This window comes from Canis lupus, chromosome 13 (genome assembly GCF_011100685.1).
Source record: "Canis lupus familiaris isolate Mischka breed German Shepherd chromosome 13, alternate assembly UU_Cfam_GSD_1.0, whole genome shotgun sequence".
Classification (NCBI taxonomy): Eukaryota; Metazoa; Chordata; class Mammalia; order Carnivora; family Canidae; genus Canis; species Canis lupus.
Window position 1 is genome coordinate 18405533 of NC_049234.1, and position 20894 is coordinate 18426426.

The 20894-nt window shown below is 38.5% G+C and overlaps 3 long non-coding RNA genes and 1 other non-coding gene across 4 annotated transcripts in view; 3 read left to right on the plus strand and 1 right to left on the minus strand.

Moving 5' to 3' along the window:
- Positions 1–20894, plus strand: part of LOC119865399 — a 259911-nt gene that overhangs the window by 130786 nt on the left and 108231 nt on the right. The window lies entirely within an intron of this gene.
- LOC111098532 overlaps positions 1–20894 on the plus strand; it is a 109777-nt gene that overhangs the window by 71342 nt on the left and 17541 nt on the right. Inside the window, exon 6 of the long non-coding RNA XR_005368585.1 lies at positions 14671–14788. This is a non-coding gene — a long non-coding RNA (uncharacterized LOC111098532). The remainder of the gene's footprint in view (positions 1–14670; positions 14789–20894) is intronic.
- LOC119865400 lies at positions 615–15331 on the minus strand. The gene is made up of 3 exons (XR_005368591.1): positions 15205–15331; positions 2215–2315; positions 615–1165 (listed from the first exon to the last, which is right to left on the minus strand). It is a non-coding gene; the product is annotated as an uncharacterized LOC119865400 (long non-coding RNA).
- Positions 9862–9968, plus strand: LOC119865514. Its single transcript, XR_005369116.1, has one exon. It is a non-coding gene; the product is annotated as a U6 spliceosomal RNA (small nuclear RNA).

Below are 20894 nucleotides of genomic sequence, written 5' to 3' on the forward strand. Positions count from 1 at the left end.
ACCCAGTGCTCATGACATCAAGTGCCCTCCTTAATGCCCATCACTCAAGTACCCCATCAAGCAACCCTTAATTTGTTTTCTAGAGTTAAGCATCTCTTATGGTTTGCCTCCCTCTCTGTTTTTATCTTATTTTATTTTTCCTTCCCTTATGTTCATCTGTCTTGTTTCTTAAATTCCACATATGAGTTAAATCATGTGGTATTTGTCTTTTTCTGAGTTATTTCACTTAGCATAATATCCTCTAGTTCCATCCATGTCATTGCAAATGGCAAGAATTTACTCTTTGATGGCTGAGTAATATTCCATTGAGTATATATACCACATCTTCTTTATCCATTCATCTGTTGATGGACATCTGCATTCTTTCCATAGTTTGACTATTGTGGACATTGCTGCTATAAACATTGGGGTGCATGTGTCCTTTCAAATCACTATGTTTGCATCCTTTGGATAAATACCTAGTAGTGCAATTGCTGAGTCATAGGATAATTCTATTTTTAATTTTTTGAGGAACCTCCATACTATTTTCCAGAGTTGGCCATTTCTTAATCAGTCTTTGTTTTCTTATTATTGGTTTTTAAGACTTCTATGTATATTTTGGATAACAGTCCTGTATCAGATATATCCTATGCAAATATTTTCTTTGAATCTGGCTTGGCTTATTTTCTTGAGATTGTCTTTATAATCTATGTTTTTGAAATTGAAAATAAAACCATTGCTTTTAATGGGCTTGTACTGATATGCCTCAGGTTTAAGAACATCTCAAGGTCATGTATAAACTTCACCGCTGCTCCATCATCCACCTCTGATTCTATGGACAACAGTTGTCTATGGACCAACTCATGCATTCCAGACAGTCACCTCAATTATTACTGCCTCTTTCATTTAACATATTTGCCAAAATTAGAATAGGCAGAGATAGATGAAATGCAATATGGTCTTAAGTGATGTCAAACAGGACTAAGTTCAGCACTTATTTTTTAAACTTTATCAACATAGCGCAAATATGAAATGAATTGACTTTGCCTTCTCCTGATGCAACAAAGAGAAATGCAGTTTCCTTCTTTATGCTGATAACCTTTTTGTATTCTCTAAGAGTGAATTTAAGAAGCAGTGTGAGTCCATTAGCATCTGACTTCCATAAGGAAAAACTCAGCATAAAATTCTGCAAAACAAAACAAAACAAAAATCACTGTATTTGGTACACATTCAATTTTAAGTGCCCTCAGGCAACAAGTCAATTTATTATGTCTTTTGTAGGGATTCAGTCACTGTGGATCCACAAATGGATCTATTCTCTTATTCAGGCATGCATTTTGCTCCTAATTCATTCTAATGGCTCCTGAGGATATCTAGTTCTTAAAATGAGATATTTGCTAGTTTATGTGTTGATGTTCTTTTATAGATGAGGCCAACAGCTGGTCATATATATACACACACATACTTCTGTGAGATAAAAGTTAAGTAAGATTAAATCTTTTTATTTCATATTTCCTGGTTCTGAACTGTGGAGTTTTAGACAAATACACATGCTTGAAAGCATTAAACCTCTGCTCAGGAAAAAAAAAGAAAAATTAACTTTATCTCTAGACCTCTCTGCTACTCTCCACTATTAGAGTTAAATTTAATGCATGGCATATTTCCATTTTTGCTTCAGCTTCCAGGAAACAGAATATTATTCACTTTGATAGGAATTGACTATTTTACTTGACCCTAGCCTCTTGATAAGCCTCAATTGCTTCTGTGTTTTTTGGATAACTTTTTATTGTTATTTATTGTATTCAGAAGTATGTTTCATTTTTTAAGCAATTTAAATGATTTTTTAAGAAATTCAAATATTTATAACTTCTTTCAGCAGAAATTTATTGAGTACTATTCCAATAAGTTATTGTTTCTCAGCTCCACACTGACCCTTTACACTCAGCTTTGTGGTATTGGCTGGGGCTATGCAGGCCTCATGTGGCTCCATGTTAGGCTGGCTTCATGTTGGGTTCTACCAATAGGGGCCTACAGTGGGAGACCACCAGGCTTGAAGAGAAGGGATATTCTTCCTCCCAGCTTCCTGTTGACCAACAACCTTTAAGCTTTCTGTTCCCAGCATATCACCCAAGTAATACTTCATCCCCTAGCAGTTGTTTTTTCCCATAGTAAGCACTGGATCCAATGTGCAGTTAGTTCTTCCAGTGTGAGTAAAGCCCATTTCATCCCACTTACCATTGTGCCAGCCCCATCCTGTCATAGTCTCTTTTTGATGATCTGGGTGCCAAGCCCACTATTAGGAGTTGGTTGGACATTTAGGCAGACAGGGCCTGGGTCTGCAACAAGACAATTTGGAGTCAGGACAGCTAAGATAAAATGCAACTGACATCCTGTTCTGCAGCTTAGATAGGACCACACTAGCATTCCGTTTTGTAGCCTTTGCAGAAATGACTTCTGCAAAATGACCTAAAATAAGACAATCACAGAGCATTTATCACTATTACAGGCAAGGGGCAGTTAAGACATGAGCCCTCAAATGTCAGCAAAAAAGACCATCAGCATGTAGACATTAACCTAATAGGTTGACAGATATGTGACCAAAGCCCTGATTGGAATGACTCAGCACATCCTGATTGCTTAAGATATTTCTGCTCATAAAACCCCGTAAGCTTAGAAATTCCAAGGGCAACGCTCTCGGGTGCACCTCTTCTCCAGGAGTTTTATGCTATCACTCAATAAACTTTGTTTTGCTGCCCACCACTGTTCATCTGGTCTACTTCCTCTTTCTTCGAAATGGTGTGACTAAGAGCTGTGGGCACTAAAGGCTGATGAATCCTGCAACATCACCATATTGCTTCTCAAAGCTCAGAGATACCAGCCATGGAGATCTCCCTCCACAGAGCCCAGAATTTCAACTCTGCAAGGACCCTCTCTAGGTCTCCAGGATTTATTAATTCTAGTATCTCCTTTGCTCCCTCAGCCTGAGAGGTTGCTCACTGCAGTTGTTACTTGAGAATTTTCTTTGTATCGTTTCAGGTACCGAGTTAACTTTCTAGTAGTAGTTACTTCTTAATGTTAAATTCCCTTTCATCAAACTGGCATAGTTTCTGATGCCCAGTTAGCTCCTCACTAATGCAGGTACTTAACATGAATTAGGCATAGTTCTAAGGGCCAAGGAATGATCCTGACCCAGATAAATCTACTGCTTTCATAGAATTAATCTTATAGGATTGGACAGGTAACACACAGAAATATGAATTATGATAAATGGTACTTTTCCATTACTATGAAAAAAAAATAAAGCCAGGTAAGAGAGAAGAGAGTGCCCAAGGTGTCAGGAAGAGGCTACTGTTGTATGAGAATGGTAGAGAAAAGCCCTCTCTGGGCAGGCCTGGACATTTCAACATTTTTGAAGGAAGTGTAGGATCAAATTATATAGCTGTGTGAAGGAAAAATGTTTGAGGCAGGGAGAATAGCAAATGCAAAGCCCTGTGGGTAAAGCAGGCTTGCCATGACCAGGAATGGAAAGACCAGTCTGTCTCTAGCAAAGGGAGCAAGTGGGAACGTGGTAGGAGATGAAAGTAGACAGGAAGCTGGAAGACCGGATCCTGTTAGGGCTCTGGGAGCCATAGTAAGGAGTATAACTTTTCTCTTCTTTTCTTTTTTAAGGATTTTATTTATTTATTTGAGAGAGGGAGAATAGGAGTGAGGGGGAAGGGGCAGAGGTACAAGTAGACTGCCTGCTGAGCATGGAGCCCAATGTGGGGCTTGATCCCAAGACCCTGAGATCATGACCTGAGCCAAAGTCATCAGATGCTTAATTGACTGAGCCACCCAGGCCCCTTCCTTCTTTTTTTTTTTTTTTTTTTTTAAGATTTTATTGAACTTTTCATCAAAGTGAAATTGTAAGCCACTGAAGGAGTTTTGAATATAGGAAGCACAAGCCAGTCCTCCATGATCAAAACTTAATTGAGCATGTACTTTGTACTAGGCACTCTTCTGAAAGCCAGTATTATAGCAGTGAATAAAACCAATTTATTCCTGCCCTTCCAGTGGTGAAGATAGACAAGGAACACCTAACTCAGCATATAATAGGTCAGATGATATGTGCTCTGGAGAGCAGGATCATGGTGCAAGAGAATCTGGAGGAGAGCCTAAAGAGAGCAAAACAAAGTAGGAAGGTCAGTTAGGAGACTACTGTGATAGGCAGGAGTTGTTGGTGGCTTGGACCTGATGGGGATGAAGATATTTTTTTAAATGTGGTCTGATTCTAGATATGCTTTATATGTTGAGATGGTAGGATTTTCTGATGATTTATAGAATAAATCAGAATAAAATACAGATCCTAGTCATGGCCTACAAGATTTTGCAAGGTCTTGTTTCTTTTTTTATTTAAAGATTTTATTTATTTATTCATGAGAGACACAGAGAGAAAGGCAGAGACATAGGCAGAGGGAGAAGCAGGGTCGCTGCAGGGAGCCCGATGTTGGACTCAATCCCAGGACTCTAGGATCATGCCCTAAGGCAAAGGCAGATGCTCAACCACTGAGCCACCCAGGTGCCTGCATGATCTTGTTTCTGCCCTACGTTTCTAACCTCCTCTCTTATTCCCACTTCCCCCAGTATACACTGTTCTTTTACTCTATTGAACACTTACCAATTTCCTAAAGAGCCATGCTCTCACTGTCTGCTAGTCATTGCACATACCGGTCCCCCCATCAAGGCCTTATTTACCTGGAGAGCTTTCTCCTCCTTCAGCCATGGCTTACATTTTCCCTATTCACAGAAGCCTTACCCATCTTCTGAAGATGAGGCTCTGTGTCTCTCCTATGAGCCTTACCACAAGGCCCATTTGATCTTCTACAGCTAATCAGACATCCAGACAGCTGTGCACTCTCTTACTGTAATCAAAATTCTCAGTCTGTTTACTCACCTCATTAACTCTATTTTGGGGAGTTGAGGAAGGGTCCTTTAGACCACAAACACAAAGGTCCAGGATCCAAAGCAGTAGAGATGGTTGGTGGCCATCATACCATTCAATGGATAGTTGGTGCAGACTTTCTTCAGACATTATAACAACTTTATAAGGGGATCCCTGGGTGGCTCAGTGGTTTAGCACCTGCCTTTGGCCTAGGGCATGATCCTGGAGACCTGGGATCGAGTCCCTCATCAGGCTCCCTGCATGGAGCCTGCTTGTGTCTCTGCCTCTCTTTCTCTCTGTGTGTCTATAATGAATAAATAAATAAAATCTTTAAAAAAAAAAAAAGAGAGAAACAACTTTATACTAATGAAGAAGAATTGGATAAGTCATTAAAGTTTTTGTTTTGGAACCTAATGTTTTGCTGTCATGGCCTTAAAATGCCCTCATTTTCTCAAGATTTTAATTTATTATGTTCACTTATTTTAATGCTGTTTTTACTTCTTGATTGTGAACACGCAACAGCTTTTAATCACCAGCTCACGGCACGCTGTAGGAAGAGAAATGCTTCTTTTATTAAGACAACATGCAAAATATATCACATGCTCATTTCCCGAAATATGGAATGAGTATCTTCAAACCTTGGAAACACTTCAGTTCCATGAAATAAATCTCCCCAGACTGGTAAATTCCCTGAGATTATCATAACAGACTTGCTAAGTCGAACTGAGGAGGGATTTCTATTTTGAGAGAATACTGCTTTTGGCAGCCAGGAGAGCCTTCTGTAGACATCTTTTGGAGAATGGAATAACTCATCTGAATTCATCATAGCCAGAAATAAATATTCTTGGTGCCTGATGTAGGTGCATTACCGGAAGGATGGTAGTCTGGCTTAGTATTGCTTGCAAAAATTACTTATGGTTGGCACTCCCAATGTATTTTTTTTTTAAATAAAAACCTCTTTTCATACTTGGTTAAATGTGTCTGTCTTGCTTTTCATTATTATTTGAAGTCTACCTTCAAAATGCTCAAAATAAGGTTGTTGTTGGACAGACCTCTATCTGAAATCCAGGAAATAGTTTTCATTTTGGCCCCAGTTAGAACCCACATCATGTATATTAATGCAATTTTCTCATTCTAAACTACTTTTTGTTCTCGTTGCAGCCAGGCTTTATTAACATGCATAAACCAATAAATCTTAATCTTTACTGGAGTGAGCTAATTGTGTCTTCTAATGAAGAGGTCTGAACTTAGTTTTTCAGATTTATGTTTATACACAGGCCACCTCATTGAAAGCAGACCAGCTTAAGGAGTGTCTTGTCAAAAAGTACATTGAATGAGTACTTTAAAAAAACTTTCCTTGCTAATGACATTTTAAAGACTTAATTCCATAGATTTTATTTTTGCTGGAAGTATACAGATTCTTCCTACTAATATTTACAAATCTACTTCACGATATGCCATTTTCTATTGCTTTGAATGTGCATCTTACCCACAATACTCATTCTTATATGAAAATATATAGTCATTAACTTGTTTCATTACTTCCCTTAAATGACATCTCCATTCTTCCCTGCTTAGCTAAATCCTCTGTCTCTTTCAGTTCAGGGAAAATCTTACCTTATAGCTTTACCTCATTTTGGCAGAATATTCTGTAGATCATGGAGATGCCACTACTAACTGTATTGTGTGTTCTAGGTGGAATCTATACTGGCCAATATTTCCTGCATGTCAAAGATTTGCCCACTCATAAAAATTAACATACTATTATCTTAATGGAAATTAGAGGCACTGGGATAAGTTTTGTTTGTTTGCTTGTTTTTACAACTCTGAGATGCATTGTAGGTGATGTTGTTTTGGCCTCTCCAGAAGCCAGTTACCTTGACCCATGTAATAGCACTCTAATATATCTGGGGATTTCTGCCAGTGATACCTACACTGTGGATCTGTAACTGACCAGAGTAAATGAGGTTCCGTACCTGAGAAGTCTTCATTGCCTTGGCCTTGGGCTATGATAATATTATCTTGAGTTCTAAGGGCCATAATGATGGGAAAGCATACTTGAAAATTAGGCCATTTCAGAAGAAAGAAGGCATATGGGAAAGATTACTTCTTGACAGTATGGAACATCTGAATCCAAGTGTGTCAGAAGCTAAAGGATCTTAGGTTTTTCAATTACATAGTCAATACATTTATTTAATTTTTACTTGTATTTTATTTATTTTTTGTTTATTTGCTTAAGAAAGCATGGGTTAAGTTTTTGATTTTTGGAATTGAAAGAGCTCTGAATAACTATATGAGTCCCAGGTCTACAGATGAGGAAATTAAGCTGAGAATCGTCTAGGACACTGAAGAGCTAATAACAAATGAAACTGGAATTGGCATTTAGGTGTATCTGCCTCTATGGCCCATTCCCTCTGCTCTATTGTATTGCATGACAATTCTCTAGTATGCTTTACCTGGAATATATGTATATATATGTGTTTATTAATTTATTTTGGGGGAATAGATAAAGGCCTTGATTTGCAGTGATATCGTTTTCTACTAGTATTTTGGTGGAAGAAAATATGAGGGACACAGAAACATCTATGTTCTGAGTACTTGTAATAATATAAGCTGCATTAATACTCACTGAATTTTCCAGGGATTAATATTCAGCACATGTGGTCTTCCTTAGTTTAAAGCACCTCGGTTGAAGTCAACACCATTCTTATTCATAGAAAGACCTGCTAGTCTTTGAGTCTGTGTTACTCTAGTGTCTCATGTCCATAATCCCTATCTCCATCAATTTACATTATTTTCAGAAACACAAACAAAGGTTGAACTAGACCTTCACAAGGACATTTCTTTGGGAAATACTAGGAAAATTATGCCTACTCCCAGGCTGGATCAGAGACAACGTTGCAAGAAACATCTGAGTTTCATTCCTGGAATTGTCACTGAATTTCAGGGTGGCCTTGGACATAATCATTTTTCTCTGTTTCTCCTCAGGGAAGATAACAGAAGTGGGAGAGGAATGAATAGCCCAGAATTAATAAATTTATTCTTTGCCGAGCTTAAGTATTGCATTCCCATTTTCCTGAAATTACTGTGAATTTACAGGCCAGATCTCAGAGAGAGCCTTTAAAATATTAGAAATAGCCCTTTTTATTTATAGCCAGAAGAACAAAAACAAAAACCAAACAAATAGAAAACAAGCTTGGGGCACACACACAAAGCTACAGGCAGGTGGGCCATCCTGGTGAGTTGGTGTCACTTACTAAGACCTAATTAGCTAGACTGCCTTGGTGGCATTTTCAGAAAGGAAGCTGGAATCCTCTGCCTGTAAATGTCTCTGTTAGCTCAGTGTGCATGTTTTCATTGGCCTTTGGAGAAGACTCTCAGTCTATTATGGTTTTGTTGATGGCTAACAGTATTCTTGGCGCTGAGTGAGATATAGAAGAAGGTGGGATCCGCCCAAGGCACTGCAACCTAAGTTAGTAAAACAAATAATTCGCTATTAGCCTTGACCTTGCTGGAAATTGGGCTTAAATATCAGTGGTGCTAAATTCCAGAATATTTCTATTTATGCCCCTTTGGGATGGGCAGGAATGACATTGTGGAGCAACCGTATTTCTTGGTATGCTTCCTTTCTTCCATTTTTAGCATGTCCGTCTGTCTTCCATACTCCAGGGCTTTTTCCATCCCTGAGTTAACCACATACATGGTGTCTCAGCATCCACTTATTTTGATGTAATATTTGCCCTCATTTTAGTTCATTATAGTAGAATTTCATTTATCTCTACCCACTGTAGTAGGAGAAAAAAGTGTTGGCTCAGATCAACCCTAAATAATTTTTTGTATGTGTGGGAATGAATTTTTTTTCTTATATATAATTGTGTGGATGCTGTAGCACTTCATTTTTTTTAAAGATTTTATTTATTTATTCATTCATGAGAGACACAGAGAGAGCGAGAGACACACACACACAGAGGCAGAGACACAGACAGAGGGAAAAGCAGGCTCCATGCAGGGAGCCTGACATGGGACTCAATCCCAGGTCTCCAGGATCACAACCGGGGCAGAAGGCAGCACTAACCCGCTGAGCCACCCGAGCTGCCCTACTGTAGCACTTCAAATAAAATTGTGAAGCTTGAATGTGAAGACCCAGCTAGACAGCAATTGAAAATTAGCCAATATCCTCTGCCCATGTAGTTATTTTTCCATATAAGTAGGGAAGAAAGATATTACATTGCAGACTTCACACCTTTGGGAAGAGTGAGTGAAGTAGGGGAGGTGATCACAAGAGATTGAAGATGACCAGTGGAAAAGAGCCTGGTAAACTGAGGCAAGAAATATATAATTTGAAAGCCCATTTTTATGGCTGGTGTCAAGCCATTGCCAATTGGGAGCCTCTATGAGAAAGGACAAATAAAGCTGTTTATAAGTTAAAAAAATTGTTGGTCTTGCCTCTAATCCATACATAGCTCCTGCTGGTAAGCACTCAGAAGTGTGCTAGATTTGAGAGAGAAAGCTAATTGAAGTCTACTGGTAAGGTCTGTCAATATCAATGAAAATGTGATGGACTGTTACCACACCCAATAGCATGGATAAACCGTTCAACCATATGTTGAACAGAAGAAGACAGATACTAGAGACTAGGGATCGATTTACTTCATTTAAATAAAGTTAAAAAACAAATTATGTTGTTTTAAGTTTGCAAAGTATGACCTTCTGCAGGGGTGGTGACTGAAAGGGGGGGTGATGGGGTGCTCTGGGCTGTTTCAAATGTTCTGTTTCTTGGTCAGGGTGATGGTTCTACAGGTGTGTCCCTTTGTGAAATACTTATAATTATACTTGTAATTTGTATATTATTCTTCATATATTTTATATTTAATTTAAAAAGATTATTTAAAATTGCTAATGTCTAACCAGAGAGATGTTTGCTTGTATATATATCATTATGGAGCTATTAAAAACTTCTAGTGCTCACTTGGGCAGCACATATACTAAAATTGGAACAATACAGAGAAGATTAGCATGGCCCCTGCACAAAGATGACACACAAATTCGTGAAGCGTTTCATATTTTTGGAGGGTATTATGCTGAGTGAAATAAGTCAATCAGAGAAAGACAATGATCATATGGTTTCACTCATATATGGAATATAAGAAATAGTGAAAGAGACTATAAGGTAAAGGAGGAAAACTGAGTGGGGAAAAATTAGAGAGGAAGACAAATCATGAGAAACTCCTAACTCTGAGAAACAAACAAAGGGTTGCAGAAGGGGAGGTGGGTGGGGAAAGGGGTGACTGGTGAGGGGCACTAAGGGGGGCACTTGATGGGATGAGCATTGGGTGTTATACTGTATGTTGGCAAATTGAATTTAAATAAAATATTATAAAAAATTTAAAAACTAAGGAACTGTATATGCTTTTTTTTTTTTCTTCAAGTTAATAGCTGACTGACATTTGATTTCTGGGAGATATTTGTTGTCAATAATTTCTGGTTACAAAAAAGAAGCCAGTTTGTCTAGGCCTGATGGATACCTAGGTATTATGGGTTGATGTGTGCTTTCCTCACAATCAAAGATAGTTGAGCCAAGAGCTGAGTCCTCTCCTGAGGCAGGAGGTAGGGCTAGATTATGGCATTTCCATGGTAGATAAAAAATAATGATCTTTACTCCATTGCTTCTCAGGTCCTGAAATGCGTGGCAGCTACTGTCACCAGAGTCTGTCACCTTCCTTCATTCCACGGCTCACTTCTAACCAGCAATATCTAGGAGGAGAACCTACCCATTCCCTTCTCCAGCAGGAACATCCTCTCTCTCTCTCATACAACACACACACACACACACACACACACACACACACACACACGGGGAGTAGGCATTGGAAAGACCTGGTATATGAGAGCCAGAGAGAAGAAGTAGGACAGAGGAATAGGAAGGAAGACAAGGCAGGAAGGAAAAGGGAAAAGTGGAGTTGGGAAAAAAAAGAAAGAAAAGAAAAGTGGAGTAGGTCAAGAGAGATGTGTCAAAGTATCTGAAGGTTGTCAACTTCCAGATAATGAGAAAAGGGTAAAGTCTTTACACTGTCCTATTTTTTAAAAATGCTTCAAATATACTTACTATATGCTAGGACCTGCCACTGTGCTATATGTCCTGTATCATTCTATTTAATTTTAATCATACAGATGATAAAAACTGAGGGATCAGGAGGATGAACACAGTATGTTTAATTCTGGTCTAACCCTTCCTTATTCACTAAGCTAAACCCTCTTAGCAGAGCCCATTGACTATAAGAATAATAATGTGATGTGTTGAGTGCCTACAACATCCCAAGTACCTCTCATTCACCTTTTATTTTCTTTTAGCTTTATCATGGTGAGAACACTCCACATGATATCTGCCCTCCTAACAAAATTTTAAGTATAGAGCATATGATTATTGACTGTAGTGCAATGTTACACTGCATGTATCTAGAACTTGTTTTGCTTAACTAAAACTTGATGCCCTCTGATGAGTGATTCCCCATTTCTGTTCTCACTCCAGCCCTTAGTAACCACTAGCCTATACATTGATTCTATGAATTGGACTGTTTTATTATTTCACATCAATGAAATTGTTCAGTATTTCTTTCTGCAACTAGCTTATTTCACTTAGCATAAGGTCTTCAAGGTCCATCCCTGTTGTAACACACAGCAGAATTTCATTTTTAAAAGATGAATGAGGAAAAAAAAAATAAAAGATGAATGAGGGATGTCTGAGTGGCCCAGTGGTCAAGCATCTGCCTTCGGCTCAAGGCGTGATCCTGGAGTCCTGGGATCAAGTCCCACATCGGGCTCCCTGCATAGAGCCTGCTTCTCCCTCTGCCTATGTGTCCGCCTCTCTCTGTATGTGTCTCTCATGAATAAATAAATAAAATATAAAATCCTAAAAAAAAAAAGATGAATGATACTCTATTGTGTGTAAATACCACATTTTCCTTATCCATTCATCTGTCAAGGGACATTCAGGTTGTTTCCCCATCTTGGTTTTTGCGAAGAATGCTTTAGTGAACACAGTTGTGCTAATGTCTCTTTGAGATCCTAATTTCAGGTCTTTGGGATAAATACCCAGAAGTGATATGGGTGTAGTATGTAGTAGCTTTATTTTTAATTTTTTGAGGAACCACCATACTGTTTTCCATAGTGGCTGCACCATTTTACATTCTTAAAACTGTGCACAAGAGTGAGAGTTTGCCCACATATACATTTGTCCTCACCTCAACATACTTCATCCTAAATAATTAGTTTTTGTTCATGCTGATCAACATGTGCATATGGCTAAGTCTGGCTATCTGTGCCCATTTGTATTGGCTACTTGTTACTGGCTATGACCTTATCATCTGGGATTCCAGCTGGAGCTGGGCGGGACTGCCTGGAGCCACTCCAGGCCACATGGCCCCTCTGGTCACTCTGGTCTGGACTCATTCCTCCTTGCCATCTATCCTTCCCACCAGGACTTATCTGGAACTTAACCAACTCCCAAAGGGAAAGATAGATCACTGGACAGATGACCATGAGCCTTTAACTGGTTACCCTGATTTGTGTGTATTGGCTTTGAGGGAGGATTCTTGTGGTTTCTTTTCACTCTGAGTTTATATTTTAAGCAAAGATTAGATTTGCTACACACTTCTCACTGACACATGAAGGTTTTGGGTGTGCATCATTGGATAGCATCCCACAAAACCAATGAGCTGTAGAAGTCAATTGTGCCATGTATATGTGATCAACTTGGAAATTCACATTTGAATGACTAAAATAGCTAAAAAATTTTGTAGAGATTAGTTACAGAATCATCACAAGTATTTGAGTATCCTAGACCTGCAAGTATTAAGCCAGGTAATTGTGTGGATTCAGAAGCTGGAATGAAGAAACAACAGATCAGGCTGTCAAAGACTACTAAAAACCAAGCCTATGCTGAATTAAGTAATTAGTAATAGGAGTGCAAGTGGACACATATAAGCGGAGAGAGATGGTCACTTGGTAGTGTGGGTAAAATGATCTTTCCTTACATCTATGTAATTGATCATTTCTATATATTTACAAATCAGATACAGTGATAATTGGTTGTTTGTGTAAAGTGTGTCTTTAGTGACCAAATAAGTTAGGAAATGCTAGTTAAAGAAAATATGTATAGGTTTCTCTACAGTAGGATCTTCCTAAGATCCTACTAATTTGGTAATTAGTTTTTGCTAATTTGGAAGCTCCAAGAGAAAAGGTAAATTTTCTGGTAGCCCACGTTTTACACCTTGAAATATTTTTATATACAGTATCTTCTGGAACTAGTCTTTAGAAAGGCTGGAAACAATGGTTTATTTAACATTTTCCGAATCATCTATCATTTCACGTTCTCCTTTCTTTTAGGTCTGGTGGAGAAAATCTAGGTAGCATAATGTAGTGGAAAATTCAGCAGAGAGTAGCCCAAATCCTAGGCTCATCACTCAGGGCTATTTTGCTTTCACCTTCTATGAAAATAAATCCACCCCTATTGTCCTCAACAAAGTGGGTCTACTTGAGATTCAGTGACCTAGAGATTTCAGGATTTCAGATTTCCTTAACCAGGGAACAGATCCAGCCATAAATCCTTTAGATGCATTCCCAACAAGCATCTTTCCTTTTATTTTCTCAAAGTACTCAGCTCTGAGCCCTTACCTTGTGGGTTTTTTTTTGTGTGTTTGCCTAGGGCAACCAAAGGAAATGAAGCAGATTAGTCCTAGAAAGGTCCTAAAGAGGGCACATGTATTCAAGTCTCCTAGTTTACAGATGAAGAATCTAAACATTCTTTGGAGTTTGACTTTCCCTTGGATTATAGTCCTGGTTAGTATGAGGGGCTGTAGGGGATGTATTAAGGTCATCTGACTCAGTCTATGCTGCTTCCTGTGATGGCGTACAGAGACCCTAGGATCACCCTGAGGTTTGATTCCCTTGACACAGGGCTAATCAGTGGGAAATGCCCAGGGGGAATTCCTCACTTTCACCCAGATCCTCTTTTGTCAGGCATGGTAACACTCAACTAAAATATAGTTGCTCTTATCTCTTGGGGAAAAATATTCAACAATTTAAAACTCCATTTGTTTATTAGGGATTTATCTAACTCTGTCCCAGAGCTATTTAAAAAAAATTTTTTTTAAAGCCCTATGAACAGATCTAGATGCTGTTACATCAGGGATCCCAGGAAATGATTGAGTTTAACACTCGATGGTTACAGAATAAGGGCTAGGGAAAATGCATGGTGTCTCGAAACCTCAGGCAATTTAACTGTGGCTGCTAAGGCATCCACAGAAAGAGTTTTTCAATTGGTATATTTATACTTTCTTTACTTAGTATTGATTCTAAATAAGGATAAAACCCATCCTTGATGGGAAGCCCTATGAGTAAGAACAGATGAATTAAAGTTTGTTTTATCTTCCCACTTTCCTTTCACTGTAGCCAAAAAAAGCCTTCCCTGTAGAGGCAAATGGGATGTATTCTAGAGGAAGCAGCCACTGCTTTCAGAACAACTAAATGATGAAGTAGTAGGAGAATCCAGGGCCAAAGGGATGGTGGGTTCTAGTGCAGGTCTAGGTCTCCCTAAACCTTTTGTCTAGAAAGTTGGGGGAAATAGGCCATCTTAAAGGTTCACAGTTCTCCAAATTTCCCCTGCCCAATCTGTATATGGATGCCCAGGCTTGTCAGTCTCCAAACCCTGTATTCCTCTTAAAACACCTGCTTTTGAGCCACTTTTAAAACAAGCACTCTCTCTCTTTTAGGTCTTGCAACAGATTGACTTCATCATACATATTTGCTTATTGATTATTTGTGGAACTGAGAATAATCTGTATATCTTGCCTTATGGCAGAAAATGAATAGAGAGAACGCGTGATCAAGGTAGGATTATTTTAGGCATCAGCTGCTCATTGTGTGTGTAGGTGTATCTGGGTGTGGGTCTGCGCGAATAATCTACAAACATCATTAAGTCAGACTTGCTCAAACAGAAATTGTAATGCGTCTCCAAACTTAAGGTAGGGCTCAAGTTTATCTTTCCTTCAGCTGTACAACAAGGTATGTGAATATGCAGAAAGATTGTCTGGACTTTAAAAAACCATCTTTTCCAACACTCTGGAAATTCTATTCTCATCTATGTGTAATCCACCCCATCTTGCAGCTAATTTTCTATATCCTGATACGTAGGCTGCTTCCACCCACCCCCACCCCTAACAAATGGATACCGCTGAGCTTTGCTGATAGTTTTCACTTCTTGGAGCCCCTTCTTCTTCGCCTTTCTCTTCTGTTATCCCACTTACCTTATATGGTTCCTTTTAAGTGCCCTCATCCTCCATCATCCAAGTTCATTGTTCTTATTCCCAGAGTTCCATAGGAATTTACTCATGCCTCCACAGAGTGCTTATTTCATTCTGCCTGACATTCTAGTGAGATGTTAAAAGAGGGATAGTGAGAGAGTAGAAAATGAACAGGCTTTGGAAGCAACAAAGAAGGTTTTAGCCCTGGAAAATTCTAGCTGTAAAATGTTAAGCGAGGTTATTGAGTCTGTTTGAATCTTAAGTTTTCTTCTCTCTAAAATGGACATAACCATCACCCTGCCAATTTTTGTCAGGTAAAATGAGCTAATATATGTAAAGAGCTTATTACAAGGTGGATAACAGATCTAAGCTGCTATTGCCAGTTATAATGATTTAGGCATTTTTATCTTTGTGTCATTTTCTTAGTGTTTTCACAGTGTCTAGAAGACTGTTTCAAAATTGTTTGTTGAATAAAGAAATAATTCCCTTGATACATATAAGTTCCCTTTATACCTATAGAGCTGCTGCAAAATTTCATATACCACCACTAAATAAATAAGGGAAATAATTGTTTGATAAGGTAAGCAGAAATGAGAAAAGATGATGATGCAGTTGTTCTGAACTATTTAATTTATTCACCAAAGTAGCAATTCCATGGGGTAACACTGGGGATTTATTTACTGAATCGAGTCTAACCAGAGAATTTTCAGTGCATTGGGCTCAGTATTTGGAGGAGAGCAATCATCAGCAATAAGAACTGATAATTATTGATCATTAGTGATTATGCCTGCATGTGGGCATAGTGGTTTTAATAGAGGCAGTACCAGCAATAACTTTTTGAGGTAGATAGTAATGTCCTCATTTTACAAAAATGAAAATGAAGCCCACAGAAATGGAAAAACTAGTCTAAATTTGTTAAGGTATAAGTGGCAGACACTGTACTCAAACCCAGGCACTCTGGCTCACCAAATCCACTGTGACTACCATGCCTCAGGCAGTTTACACTCTAGTTGAACAGAGTCCATCAGTGCAGAGAAATACATGCTCCAATCCAAGGAACTCAAGGCGATTTGAAGCATTGAGAGGGTGCCATTTGAAAAGCAATGATTTGCTAGGCTTTCTTTTTATTCCCCTAGCTACTTCCTTAGTTCTATTTTAAAGTTTTTTGACAAGTGATTGGTGGATTTTCCCCTCACTTTCTCATAGAAATACTGTGATTCATTTAGCTGGAGGTTTCAACTGAGGGAAAGTACCAGCCTTTGGTCATATTTACTCCTTGGCTGTCTGTAGGGGTTGGATGTGGTCATGCGAAGAAATCAAATACTTGATTGTATTCAGAACAATGCTGCTGCTGGCCCCAAGGAGCAAGTAGATAGCCCTTCAGCTCTCTCCAGTTTCTCTGATAGAGTTCTGCAAACAGTGCAGTGGCTTTTCTCACAATACTTTCTATACAAACTTTGATTCTTTCAAGGCTGGCTCTGGAAAAACCAGAGAAGATGGAATTAGTATAGCAGCAACGGGTGGCCAGACTTACTCAGATCCTACAGGGACATTTCTCAGAGCCACTTCAAGAAGCCGTTAGAGGAAAGTAAGGAGAAAGGAAAATCACATAGGGATCTCTCTCTCACTCACCTGGTACAGGACTTGATATTGCCTCATGATAATGGCCCATATTAGATTCTTTGTAGAGAAGAGCTTTTGGTGGGTTAAGGATTTTGGGTTTCTGTTACATTGATTTATTAGTACTTTGTTTTAGAGTACTAATGCATTCACACTTGATTGCTACTTGGCAGAGAGAGAGAGAGAGAGAGAGAGAGAATGAGAGAGAGAAAGAGAGAGAGAGTTCTGATAGAGAGATGGGGGAAGGAATCCAAAGCATGGTGGAGACAAGCTAAGGCATGCCGTAAGGCATAGATGAACCAAGAGGAAGAACATCTTTCACAGTTGGGAATGAAGGGATTGGGAAATAAGGCAAATCCCCTTTTACCTTAGGCTGGTCCAGTTGTCTTGCTTACAAATCTCCCTCCTTCCTGTCCTCTCTCCCTTCCTTTCTTCTCTAGACACAGTACAAGGCAAATCACCAAAAGAAATACAAAGAGAAAGGAGACCTGATTCCTCCTCCTTCTAATTCACAATCTAGCAAAGGACATGTGTGTGCAATTAGGTCTACAGAGGGCCTGGTTTTAGAAGGAAGGTATACACACAGTGCCATGGAGTCACGGCACTTATTTTCTTTTTATCTAGATCCTAAGAAAGTGAAATAGAAGGAGGGGCAGGCATGGTTGGGACTCAGGGTGGAATTTCTCCTGCTCACCTTCTTGTTGGTGGAGTTGTGTCCAATGTGATGTGCTTGCTCTCAGCCTGGGAAACCTGCAAGCAGTGCTTTGGCTTCATGGGAATTGGTGTGACCTGTTTTGCTGAGTGAGTCTGACCAAAGCAGGGGGTGTGCAAGTAGATAATGAGAATGCTAGCAATGACAGCTAAGTTTTTATTTATTTATTTATTTATTTATTTATTTATTTATTTATTTATTTATTTGCACTTTTTATATGCTGGTCATCATACTAGTCTATTTAATGATCTGGGCAATCCTTTTTGTTTTTTAAGATTTTATTTATCTATTCATGAGAGACACAGAGAGAGAGAGAGGCAGAGACACAGGCAGAGGGAGAAGCAGGCTCCAAGCAAGGAGCCCAACGTGGGACTCGATCCCAGGTCCCCAGGATCACACCCCAGGCTGAAGGCAGCACTAAACCACTGAGCCACCCAGGCTGCCCTGATCTTGGCAATCCTGCAAGTACTTTTATTATTCCCATTTTACAGATAAGGAAATTGATGCTGAAGGAGTTCAGTAATATGCTCAAAGATACACAAGTTAAAGGACAGAGCTGAGATTTCCTTCAGTAGTCCAACTCTACGGGCTAAGCCTTAACCATCATTTTCCTGAATATCCAATATTTCATAGTGGAGTCTCCCTTTGCAAGTAACTCTAAGAGCATACCATGCTAGAGATCCAGATCAGGCTGTGGGAGTGCTAATCATTAGAAAGGAAAGCATGTACCATCCTGGGAAGTCGTGGTCTCCTGGTTTTAGGGGAGAGGTTTATCAGTAACAGGAGCAAATATGGGTTTAGAACAACTGGAATGGTTTCTTCCCAGTGATCCAAGAAGCAGTGTCATATCCTACTTTTTTGAAGAGATGATGTGGTGTTGTTCTCTGGGCCTAATATCTCTGCTCAGCCAGACAGACACTACCATCATCAGTTTAATGTTCAAATCCAACACTAGTATCAGTTGAATAGGAAAGCAGTAGTGATTTTTGTGTTCAATAGATAAGTTTAAACGAGTATTTTTGTTTTGTCTGTGGAAAACTGTAATAAAACAGAACTAGCCTTCCAAACACAGGTTGCACTATATAATTAGGTAGATAAACATGACTGTAGAAGTTGGAACTACATGAACCTTTAATGAACAGCAGGGAAAAGAATATTCTAGTCATCTTTTGGTGAGGATATAAGACCATGGCCAAAAGAACAATGTTTCCTTGATGACAGTTTTATTCCTAACTTGAGCAAATATGTGGCTTTGTATACTGCCATGAAAGATTGTTTTCAGATGAAGATGTCAGAGTACATTTGACTTCTGACATCAGTACTAGAAGGCACTGACACAGAACTTCTTATTCGTTTAATTTTTCTTGACTTTGGACTGGAAAAAAACACAAATTGAGGTATGAAACTGAAGCCTGACTGAATGTTTTGTACATAGGGTTCAGGTCATTCCTGAAAAGGAGGGATTATCTGAAAAAATATCATTCCTTTTCATGTTGCATCTCCTCCAGACTTTTTAGTGAACTAAGCTGTAGAGAGTAAACAAGCCAGGTTTCTCCCTCATGAGCCTTCCAAACATCCTGTCAATCATTTTATGTTTTTATGGAGTTGGTATGTGCTACATAGTTAACTATGAAAATAATGCTACAGTAACACCCTTGCATAAATATCTAAGCATCATTAAGTAATCCTGTAGGAGAGAAACTGAAAAAGTATAAATGCATTTTAATTTGGTGAAAATTACAAAATTATACCCCAAAAAAGCTGTTGTCCTCCTACATAGGGAACATGAAAGTATCCATTTCTTGCCCTTGCACTTTTGCCAATACCAAACATCATCTTTTTAATTTTTGTAAATCTGATTGGTGAAAAACGGCATCTTGGTATGGTTTTAGTTATGTTTAGGGGCACCTGAATGGTGCAGTTGGTTAAGTGCCCAACTCTTGGTTTCAGTGCAGGTCATGATCTCAGGGCCATGAGATAAAGCCCCATTTTGGGCTCTTTTGCTCAGTATGGAGTTTGCTTGAGATTCTCTTCCCATCCCTCTCTGCCCCTCCTGCTTGTGTTCTCTCTTTCTAAAAAAAATAAGTCTAGGGTAGCCCCAGTGGCTCAGTGGTTTAGCGCCACCTTTGGCCCAGGGCGGAATCCTGGAGACCTGGGATGGAGTCCCATGTCGGGCTCCCTGCATGGAGCCTGCTTCTCCCTCTGCCTGTGTCTCTGCCTCTCTCTCTCTCTCTGTCTCTCATGAATAAATAAATAAAAATAATAATAAAATAAAAAATAAAAAAATAAATCTAAAAAAAATTGTTTCCTCAATTACCACAGATTAAATGTCTTTTAATCTTTATTGGTGACTTGCCTTCCTTCTTTTTTTGAACTATCTGTTCAAATGCTTTCTACATTTCCCTAGTGGTCTTGTTACATTACTCTTAGAGCTTTGTAAGAGCTTTTAATATTATGAGTATTGATTTTTTGAAAATATTTTCTCCTACTCTTCCTTGTTTTCTAAAGATCTTCATGATGTTTTTCAAAGTAGCTAAGCTGAAAGATTTAGGTAAGTCTACCAATATTTGAGTTTATGTCCTCTGAGTTTTGTGTGTTGCTTAGAAAGACTTTCATAGGTATATATAGGAAATATATATAATTATATATATATATATATATATATATATATATATATATATATATCTCCTATGGTTTTTTCTAGTGCTATATGTTCATGATTCAAGTTACAATTTATTATCTTATTAGTATGTTTCCTTCTGATACTTTTCAAAGATTTATTTTAAGCATTTCAGTCATTCTGTTGTATATATAATGAAATATTTAGCTGATTTTTCTCCAAATAGAATCTAATTTTTCCAACTACATTTTAAGTAGCACATAATTTTACCACCAAATTGAAGTGTCATTTTTATCACATAATAAATTCTTATAGATGTTCATTTCCAGACTTTTATATTCTGTTCCAATTTATTTGTCTATTCCTGACACTGTCACCACAGTGTTTTAATAACTATAACTTTATATTTTGATTTGATCCATTGTTTTGTTTTTGTTTCAAAATCTCATGACTGTTCTTAGGTACTCTTTTGGTTAACTTTAGGAGCAGCTTAGTAAATGTCCACTTGAAGAATCTCAATGGAGTTTTGATTGAAACTATATAGTGTATGTAGGCTCCCTAGAGAAAAGAGAATAATCTTTCCAAGCCAGGGTGTCTACTCACACAGGATATCTGCCAGAATGTTATCAAGAACTGGTACCTCTAAAATGTTTGAGTTGCTCAACACAGTCCCAAAGTCAACACCGAAGAAAAATATTTCTCTTCCTTTTCTTAATGAATGTTAAGTCCAAACCCCGACTC